The 10,386-nt window shown below is 47.0% G+C and overlaps 1 protein-coding gene across 1 annotated transcript in view; it reads right to left on the bottom strand.

Moving 5' to 3' along the window:
• Positions 1-7,301, bottom strand: part of FARS2 (phenylalanyl-tRNA synthetase 2, mitochondrial) — a 354,930-nt gene extending 347,629 nt beyond the window's left edge. Inside the window, exon 1 of the mRNA XM_024738907.1 lies at positions 7,221-7,301. The gene's annotated coding sequence lies outside the window, so the exon portion shown is untranslated. The remainder of the gene's footprint in view (positions 1-7,220) is intronic.
• Positions 7,302-10,386: the final 3,085 nt, after the last annotated feature.

Below are 10,386 nucleotides of genomic sequence, written 5' to 3' on the forward strand. Positions count from 1 at the left end.
GAGATGCTGTGCAGCTGTAATCTGGTAGGGAACTGGGTCTTGATCCTGCACTATTGCCTGGCTCTCAAGACAAATCTCTAGGCTTTTACTGCTCTGGACCCCAGTCTGACTGTTGCAGCAAGGTCACAATCTCCAAATACATTTCTATGCCGCCACAAGGGAGAAAAAAATGTGCACATATAGCAAAGAACACTCCGAATATACATCGGTTGAGGGCATGGGGGCATGGAAGTAGCAAAACAAGCACCCCAAGTTCCCCACACACAGCGTAGTGTAAAGGATGCTGGGCCAGGAGCCAGAAGGTCCAGGTCTGAGCTCCCAGCTGCCATCCACTCTCTGAGGGACCGTGGGGAAGACACTCAGCCTTAAGGGCTCCGCTTCTCCATCTGTCGAACAAGGAGGTCCCGACAGGTGACTTGGGAAGTGTACATATATATATAAATCAGAGGTCTTTTCCAGCATTACCTTTCCTAAATTTCTCAGCTCAAATTTCCTCTTCCTTTACCCCTGAGAGCATCTGCTGCCGGTTCTACACGTGGGACCCGTCACCTGACCACAGGGCTTCAGTACAACTCCTGGAACCATGAAGACAGTATAAATTCCCCTCATTCATTCATCATTCTATCAGCAAGCACAAAACCATCACTCACATCCTAATATACAAAACCACGTGCTAGATACTTTAGGGGACGGACATAAAAATGAACGACTTCAAAAGGTCCAGTCTCTACTTAAAGGCATTTAATGTTTACAATCCAAAGAGAAATATAAAGAATTGAAGAAAATTGCAATGACAAAGGTCTAGAACAAACTGCTAATTAATCACAGTACCTTTCCCACGAAGCCTAGATGGGACCTCAAAATCCTTCTCGACACAGCATTCCACTCAGAACCCTAAAGACCGTAGTTAGCAGGTGAGGTTAATTTTGCTGCCAGGTTAGGCTCGCTCCTGAGCACATGCCCGGGCACTTCCAATGCCCTCCTCCCGCCTGTCCCCCTAACCTCCTCGACTCTCACCTTCACCTCCAAACCATTAGATATTCCCGAAAAGCCGGGGGCCCCTCAGACCCTCGTCACAGTGGTGAAAGCCCTTGCCGATTCACCTTTGCCAACTTTTTAAAACTTTCAAATTCCAGGGAAACAGGAAATATGTATACTTGCTTGACTCCATGTCTACCACACTGCTACATTAAACTCTGAACCGCATGACTTATCCTGGCATTGACATCTAGTATATTCCTACTAAGAAGAACAATGCACAGTGTCACTGAGGCTTAAATCCGTGCACATACGAACCAGCAAGTTTTACAAACACACACACCTCCTCCTCTCCTGCTGTGAGAGGCTGCATCCCTAATCCTAGCTGGCCATCTGGGAAACAAATGACTTCGTGATGGCATTGTAAATTGGTTCTACTCCTCTGGAAAGCAATCTGGCAATACGCTTTAGAAGCCATAAAACTGTTCATACTCTTTGACCTAGTAATACCACTAGGGACTCTATCACAAGAAACTAATTCAAAATATGGAAATAGCTACATGCACAAAGATACACCTTGTGGTGTTATTAATAACTGTGAAAAGCTGGGAGCGAGATACTCATCAACAACAGAGTTAATTACTTAATGGTACAGAATCACAACCATTAATGGTAGAGAATGCAACCATTAAAACGGTAATGATGAAGATCATGTAGCAGTAAGGGGAAACGCAGATGCAAAACAACAGATACAACGATGTAAAAATCATTGAAGAAAAAACTGATAATATTAAAAACTGATAATCATTGTTTTAGGACAGTGAAGGGGGTGTTTTCTCCTGTTCTGTTTTCTAGCTTTTTGTGATACAGCACTGATGCTTCTACCATGTAAAGATAATCTTTGGAAATATGAACGCAGGCCTTGACCGTGAGGATGAAGAGGCAAAGGACCACATCAGAAAGCCCAGCCGCTACCTTCCGCAGCGGGGAGGGGACAGGGCCCTCCACAGCCTGGGGGCCAGGGGCATGTGCACAGAGCAGCTCCACAGAGAGCCAGCCGGCAGTGGTGCGCCTGTCAGTGATTAGGGAAGTAAGAGCAGCGCCCATCTGCTAACCCCAGTCAATCCCCTCCATTACCAGCATCCCAAGACCAAGAATTCCCCGGGGCACACCACACTTGCTGGCAGCTTAGTTATCTGTTTACCAGATAACTAAGTATCTGTTACTAACTAACTAAGTACTGTTTAGTAACTAAGTAAGTTTACCAGTTATCTGTTCACCAGGTCACACGGGGCTGTTCGATAATTTATTTAAAGCAAGTAAGCTCAGATTTTCACATCTGGAGCAACGAGGAATGTCTGCACCAAGAAACGCCATCATCATAAAGATCAGGGGAGAGAGCAGAAACCACCCGTCGCCTCTGGTGAAACACAGGAAGCGGCAGCACTGATGCTGCCCCTTGGGGGTCTAAGAAATGGGCGCCCGGGCGAGGGCAGGGCTGCCTCTCCAGGGCTGACATGGGGATGGAGGACACAGGTCAGGAAGAGTGGTCCAGCCTAACAAACATTCATCCAGATGAACACTGATCTCAGCTTGGGGCCACTTAACCCCATCTGCAGGTTCACCCTGTGTCCAGCCGGGGACCAGTCCCGCGCAGGGAGATATAGGAGCTCCAGCCTGCCTGGACTGTCAGCACTGAGGGGTCTCGCAGGTTCTCTGCTTCCCTGCTCCAGCATTCCTGCCCTCACCCCTGCGGCCGAGGGCCTCTTTACACTGCAGGGTCAGTGACCAAGCTCTGGTCTCTCCGTGTCTCAATTTCTGCTCCGAGTCCCTGCCAGGGAGGGAGCGGAGCAAAGAAGTCTCAGAAACAGATTTTGCAATTAGACAAAACTGACTTAAATTCAAATTATGTTACCCTCCTCCCTGCTGACCTTGGGAAAATTTCTTAATCTCTCTAAATGCAGTTTCTTTTTCTACAGAATGTGCACCTACGCCCTCACATCACTGTCAGAATTAAGCGAAGTGAGGACCCCAGCATGTGACGCCATGTAACGCTCGTCAGTCCACGTGCCCTCACACTCCCCAGCCACCGGCGCCCCGCCTGCCTCTGCACCCCCTCTAATCCTGCCCACTCAACAAGGCCTGCACAGCCCCACCCTGCCGCTCAGCCTCCTATGCTGACCACACACCTGGACTCCACTTGCCTCCTGGAAGCGCCCGCCACCGAAACCCAGACGCTGTCCTCTCTGCACCACAACCTGACGCCAGCGTGGGCGCTTGAGGCCGCACCGCCTGGGCTCACAGCCCTGCCGTTCACTTGTTAGGAAATGCAACTTGGGTCAAGCTATGGAACCTCTCCGTGCCGCAGTCGCCCCATCTGTGAAACAGAGGCAATGGCAGTGCCTACCTCATATGACTGGGAGGTGGATCCCTGTGTCTGCAGGGGCCTGGGAGCCATGTCTAGCACATGGCAAGCAGGCACTTTTTACATCGTTGACTCCCTGTGAGAGTGTTTCGTCCAGATCGCTTGGTGAGCTGCCTGTGCTAGCCCACGTCATCAGATGAGCAAGCATCCCCGCTACCCTCTGACACCAAGGGAGAGGAAGCAGGCTCTTAGAGTGAAGCCTTTCTGGTGCCAGCATCAGCATCACGTGGGAGATCATTCGAAATGCAGCCTCTCAGGCACCCCCAGCCCGACTCAAATGGAATCTGCATATTAACACATTTTGAATGCACAAGTCCTCTGTCACCTGGGGTTCCTGTTATAACACAGATGGGGGGCGGGGGACCTGAAACTCTGCCATCGTAGGACCCCGCTTGGAGTACCAGGTGTGAAAAGACAGCACCGAACTCCAGAGAGGAATTGCACCAGGATGTGAGACAACGACTGCCTTGGCACCTGCAGGTGGAAAATGAGGGAGACGGGCGTGACCGATGACTTGGAAGAGTCCATAGATAAGAAGTCAACTGGCGCGGGGAGCTCCCTGGTGAGTCCTTAGAGGGTAGGGACCATGTCTTACTCATCCTGGTTTTCTCAACAGAGAACGCCTGGCACAGAGGAGGCAGGTCACTGTAACCATCTATCTCCGTCTCAATAAAACCAGAATAGCACTTGTTAGCTTTACAAAAACACAACTGTTTTATAGCTGTATTAGCAGCCCCTCCCCACCCTACTCTAATATTTGCCTCTACATTTCCTATATGAAGATGACACAACCTATCATTAATCAAAGGGAACCATTTCTAAACTTTTTCTCTTAGAAATGATGCTGGCTTTGAAAACCCGCGAGGCGGGGGGTGAAGGTGGGGTGGGGGTAGGAGGAGGGGCCGGCAGAACATCCTACACAAAACAGGGGTTACATTTTTAAAGAGCATTTGCTGGTACCTTGCTGACTCTTTCATTTTAAACATCAGCATGTTGAAAACTAAGTGAAGGCAGAAGAGGGAGTGCCCTGTTGCTATAACCCTTGACCTTTTCTTAGTGACACACAAAACTAATCAGCCCCTGGAGGTCAACAACCAGGGACTAGTTAGAGGGAAGGAGACAGGGAAAGCAAACAAGAGTAGAGATTAGAAAAATCACACCAACTGACCCAAGAGTCCCTTGAAGTCCCTCCTTCCTGGGGAGCACAGCCCTCATTTTCCAAGACAGCAGCAATGACCAGATGCCCTTGCTTTTGATCTCAGCAATCTGTCCCCTTGTCCAACAGGGCCCTCGCCCTACCGCCCACCTCCACACACACCTGTCACCAAGGTAATTGACTAAGGGGAGAAATCTACACAAATGTGAGAAGAAAGCTATCTTCCCAGTCCAATGCCCACAGCTAGCATGAAATTACCTAAACGTGAAAGCACGTCAATCCCAAATATGCCTCTCTTTGAAAAAACAAAGGAAGATCCCTGGCAGATGTCCCTAACAGAATCTCCTTTACATCACTCTGAATCAGCAGCTACGTATGAACACAGAGTAACATTTTTACACGCTTATACTACATATACCTACATGTACAAACACACAGGTGTACGTTTCTCTGCTCTGCCTGTATCTGAAACGGCTTTGGGGTGGGTAAGGCAGCCGTTGTCCTCAGCTACTGGTGTAAGCCAACCATTTTCTGCCCTTAGGTGAGGTCTCTAAGCAATTCCATGGATCATATACACCCTACCCTTTCTGCTTCAACTACTGATGGAGCTCTCACAGAAAAACAGAATACGAAACAACGACAAAGTTTCAAAATTTTACATCTAAACATTCATTTCTAAAATGAAATCAAAGCAGGGAGAACTCTTGTTTCCTCAAACCTCATCTCTAAACTTTCACGAACTTTCAACCAAATAATCTTAAAGCCACAGTCACACAGGGAGGATGATGCCAGCCCTGTCACTGACTTTTTAAAGAAACTCCGAGGGCCCAGGAGGAGCTGAGGCAAAGCATCCCTCTAAACAGGGGAACCCTCAGAGGGCCTACGTGGTGCAGCCAAACACACAGCCACGTTTCCCAAAGTAATGCCACGCCGAGGGTTAAAATGCACAGGGGTGGTGAGGCTCTGGACAAGAAGACTTCGGGAACTACAGAAGCGTCTTCAGTTTACAGAATGAATCTGCCCTCGGAATGCAGAGTGACCGGGAGCCGGCAGTGAAATCTAGGCGAGCGGATCCCTGTCCTTCCTCCAAGTTCCTGAACTCAAGTCTCCACAGAGTAAGCGAGAGCCGTCCCCTACAGACACCAGCGCTGAGTCTCATGAAGAGAGACGTACTCCATAAGGACGTGAAAATCATCTTCCAACACAAATAAACAAAACAGAAGACAGTCCCTGTGTGTGTGAGGAATATTTTCCAGCAATCCCTGCTAATAGGGACACCCTGAGAAAAGGCATTTCTGTATCTTTTGTGATGAGAAAACTCTTAATTACAGCCCAAAGAACAAGGTACTCAAGAGGAATTAGACCAATGATCCCATACCTTGACCATACATTTAGAATCATCTGTGAAGCTTTTTAAAAATCCCAGTGGCCAAGGCATACACCAGGCCAGTGACACGGGAATCTCTGGAGGTGGCCTGCAGTGCACGGCCAAAGTTGGGAACCACAGAATTAGGGATTATTCTAAAGATACCGTCCAGAGCAGAGTCAATCTGAGCATGACTGTGGGCCCTTGATACGCTGGGACCTTTGTCTAAATCTCACACCCAGCTATGACGGTGGATGGTACAAGCCACTCACCCTCTACCTTAGGAGGGGCTCGGGGCCATGCACACACAGCCCTCCCCTTAAAACGCAGCACAGACAAGGTCGCCCATCCAGAGGGCCTGCCGGGATGAGCAGGGTCCAGGAGACCCTCGGTCTGTATCTGCAGGGGGCACCTCCCTGGCAGCAATGTGAGGGGCTCCGGAGATGGGCTGGGACATGAGCTGACACACGGGCCCAGCTGAGCCAGTGTCCCCCGGGGAGCACGCTCTTTGCAGGATGCCGCAAAGCCCCTCATGACCCCTCTGTGAGGGACAATGCAAACCCTCTTAGCAAAATACACACGAGGATTCAAGAAATGGGCACACTTTCTTGCTGTTGCTCCTCTACTGATAAAGATGGAAAATTCACTTTATCTGAATTTTTTAAAAGTCCTCAGTGTTCACCACTGATACTCTCCAGGTCTCCCCCCATTTATGCTCGGCTTAGATAGTTTTGTTTGGTTTTATTTGAAAGCAAACTTCTGGCAGAGGTACGTAGAGCAGAGATATATACAAAACTCCAGCAGAATCAATTCGTATTTATTCAAAGCATTTAAAAGCAAAATTTGACCCAAGAACTCAAATAAAAAGAAAATCAAACATATTGCATACATCTTGAAAGATATTTTAAATAACAGAACATTTTAAAGCATAAATATAGAAAGGCAGGGGAAAGACATACAGAGATATTCAACATATAATATCTTTCTACAGAATGTGGATTTTTTTAAAGTGCACTTTTGTCCAAAAAAAAAAAAAGGAAAAAGAAACACCAACCCCTGAATCTAATATGCTTACCAACATGAACTGTGAAGGCAGGTGGCCCGGGCTTGAACCCACACGCGGGGCCCTGGACCACACCTCCGAGCCTCCGTGCCTCCTCTTATCTTTACATCAGAGGCTCTGGAGTCGGACTGCTGGGCTCAGATTCGGGTCTGCACAGGAGCTGTGTGAGTGCATGTAACCTCCCCGCCCCTCTCTCCCTCCTCTGTGACACTGAAACAAGAACAGGACCTACCTCCAATCTGCAGAAACTGGAACCTCGTGCACAGCTGATGGGAATGCAAAATGGTGCAGCTGCTGTAGAAAACAGTCTGGCAGTTCCTAAAAATATTTAACATAGAATTACCATAAGATCCAGCGATTCCACTTCTGGGACTCTACCCCAAAGAGCTGTGAGTAGACACTAGAACAGATATTTGCACACCCATGTTCACAGCAGCATATTCACAACAGCCAAAAGGTGGAAGCAGCCCGTGTCCATCAACAGAACAACGGATAAAATGTAGTACATACATACAATGAAACATTATTCAACCTTAAAAAGGAAGGAAATTCCGACACAGGCTTCAACATGGATGAACCTTGAAGATAACTATACCAAGTGAAATAAGCCAGTTATATAAAGACAAAATATTCTATGATTTCACGTATATGAGGTACTTAGAGCAGTCAGACTCATGGAAACCGAAAGAATGATGGTTACCAGGGGCTGTGGGAAGGGGGATGGGGAAGTAGTGTTTAATGGGTACAGAGTTTCAGTTTGGGAAAATGAAATAGTTCTGAGATGGAGGCAGGTGATGGTTTACCCAACAATGTGAATGTACTTAATGCCAGTGAACTGTATACTTTAAAAGGTTCAGATAGTAATTTTTATGTTTTGTATATTTTACCACAATAAAAGAATAAAAGTAAATAAGAAAGCCTAGTCCCTATACCTCCTAGAGTTGCTGTAAGGACTGGATATGTGTGAAGTGTTTAGAGAGTACCTGGCAGGGAAGCCCTCCGTAAACACTAGCTACAGCTACTCTCTTATTGTCCTACCTTTGGAGCTCCCTCCAGGCTCCACCACCATGTTCTGCAGAAACAGATGCTCACTGACTAGATTCTGATCCGCCCCCTGGAGCTGTACAGCTTCTGCAATGAGACAGTTCCAGCCCTGGGCTTCCTTCCAGCATAAATGCTCTATTATTGGGACAAAACTTCCACTGCAATCAGATAAAGATGAAGAGACCACCTGGTTCCTGCAGAGTCTTCACACATAAAGCTGAGAAGACCACAACTAAAAAAAACTGATTTTATCATCTATTTCCTAAATGGTTTGTTAATAATCTTGCCTCAAAGATAGGTTCATAGGCTAATGCTATCATATAAGTCTGACAGTGGGGAAGAAAGGAAAAATGTTCCCTACTATTCATAAATATTCTTTCACCTTTTATCACAATCCAGACTATTCTACTTCTTTGCTTCGTCATTTAAAAGTCCTTCTATTATGAAAATTTCCAAGCATATACAAAAGCAGAGACCCGACTAGCCCTCATGTACCCAGCTTAAGAGCCAACTTCAACCTCTCTGACCCTACCTACTCGACATTCTCGCCACCAGAAAACTAGAATAAAAACACCAGGGCAGGGCTTCCCTGGTGGCGCAGTGGTTGAGAGTCCGCCTGCCGATGCAGGGGACGCAGGTTCATGCCCCGGTCCGGGAAGATCCCACATGCCGCGGAGCGGCTGGGGCCGTGAGCCATGGCCACTGAGCCTGCGTGTCCAAAGCCTGTGCTCTGCAACGGGAGAGGCCACAACAGTGAGAGGCCCACGTAACGCAAAAAAAAAAAAAAAAAAAAAAAAACACCAGGGCAGCTACATTGAAGCAATGTTCTTTTCTAACAATCATCATCACCATCACTATTTTACTTTTAGAAGTTCTTTTTGGATATCTTCTCACCTGCTCTCCTTTTTTTCTTTGAAACTACAAATAATTTCCATACCTACTATGCCAAGGTTATTGTGAGGATGTGATACACATGAAAATGCAGAGCTTGGTGTCTGAAATGTATGAAGTCCCGGAGAAATCTTAGTTCTCCACGGACCACCACCCCACCCTTCTCTCCAAGACAACAGATACCAACCACCGCCACCCCTCTCACACATACCCTTCTCCATTAAAGAATGTCCTTGCTTGTCCCTCACTCCTCCCTTCCCTTCCCAAACACTGGTCCTTGCTTCCCTCCTGTCCCCTCGGCCTGCTTCGAAGCCAGGGATCCCAAACACAAATGTCTGATCACAAATCCAATCACCTAGAAGACCCCAAATATAAAGACAAACACAGAAAGTGGATAAACTGCACTGATCAATATATTTAACATTTAGGGTACCAGCCACTAAACTAAAAATTAAAAACATACCCAATCTAGTGCCTGTATGTTATTTAACAGAAAAACCAGGCTAGACACTCATGGTAAAAACAGCACAAACAGGGATTCCAATGCAGGTCGTGTGTATGTGTGTGTATTTATATTTTAAACATTAAACCCTTTTTTGATGATCCAAGAAATTTTATCTGCTGATGAGATTCATTTCCTTGCAGTACTTTTCACCAGTGGCAAACCTGCCACATCTAATTTGTTTTAAAAGGAATTCTAATCACCCAATCAATCATACTCTCGACCTTCAGCCTCACAGTCACTTCGCTGTGGTCAAAATTGGCTCCAAAAACTCATGTTGTAACAGTTCTGTGGTCCTCAAGCTCCAAAACGCCAGTGACAGGAATATAATTTGACCAAACCCTCTGGTAGAAGAAAAAACAGTACCTGAAGTTTCTAATTCGTCTCCTACCAAGATTCTTTAAATAAAAGTGAATGTCTAAGATATTATTAAGGAATAACTTTTCCTCTACTGGGGTTTAAAGACTTATAAATCATCCAAGTGTCTATGCAGTGAATCTGGTCTCTTCATTACAAAAATCACATGTCTCACTTTTGCTTTTAAACAACTTTTCTTATTGCAGAGATATAAGGACCAAGTAATAACCCTTGCAACGCTCCGCCCTCCCCTCCTGGCACACGTTCAATCTCAAGCGCGCTGGCTTGGAAAGGCGTCCGCATTTGCTGCCTGCCCTTCCTGTCCCCATCCTCCCTCCTGGCTACCTGGCTTCTCGGGGCCTGGCACACAGCAGGTACTCAATACATGATGCTGCCGGGATCATTAAGAAAACTTTAGGGGTAACAGAGACAGAAGCAGCCACATCAAGTAGAGAAGCTGACCCGGGGTGGGGAGAAGAATGCGGTTATTTTAGACACACTGTTTGAGGGGCGGGCGGGACATGCAGATGGACACATTCAGTGATGTCCACCTCGGCGATGATGTCACACGGGGATGATGCAGGTCAAGGAGGGAGGCCTTCTG

Source organism: Neophocaena asiaeorientalis, unplaced genomic scaffold (assembly GCF_003031525.2).
Source record: "Neophocaena asiaeorientalis asiaeorientalis breed wild unplaced genomic scaffold, Neophocaena_asiaeorientalis_V1.1 scaffold307, whole genome shotgun sequence".
Taxonomy (NCBI): domain Eukaryota; kingdom Metazoa; phylum Chordata; class Mammalia; order Artiodactyla; family Phocoenidae; genus Neophocaena; species Neophocaena asiaeorientalis.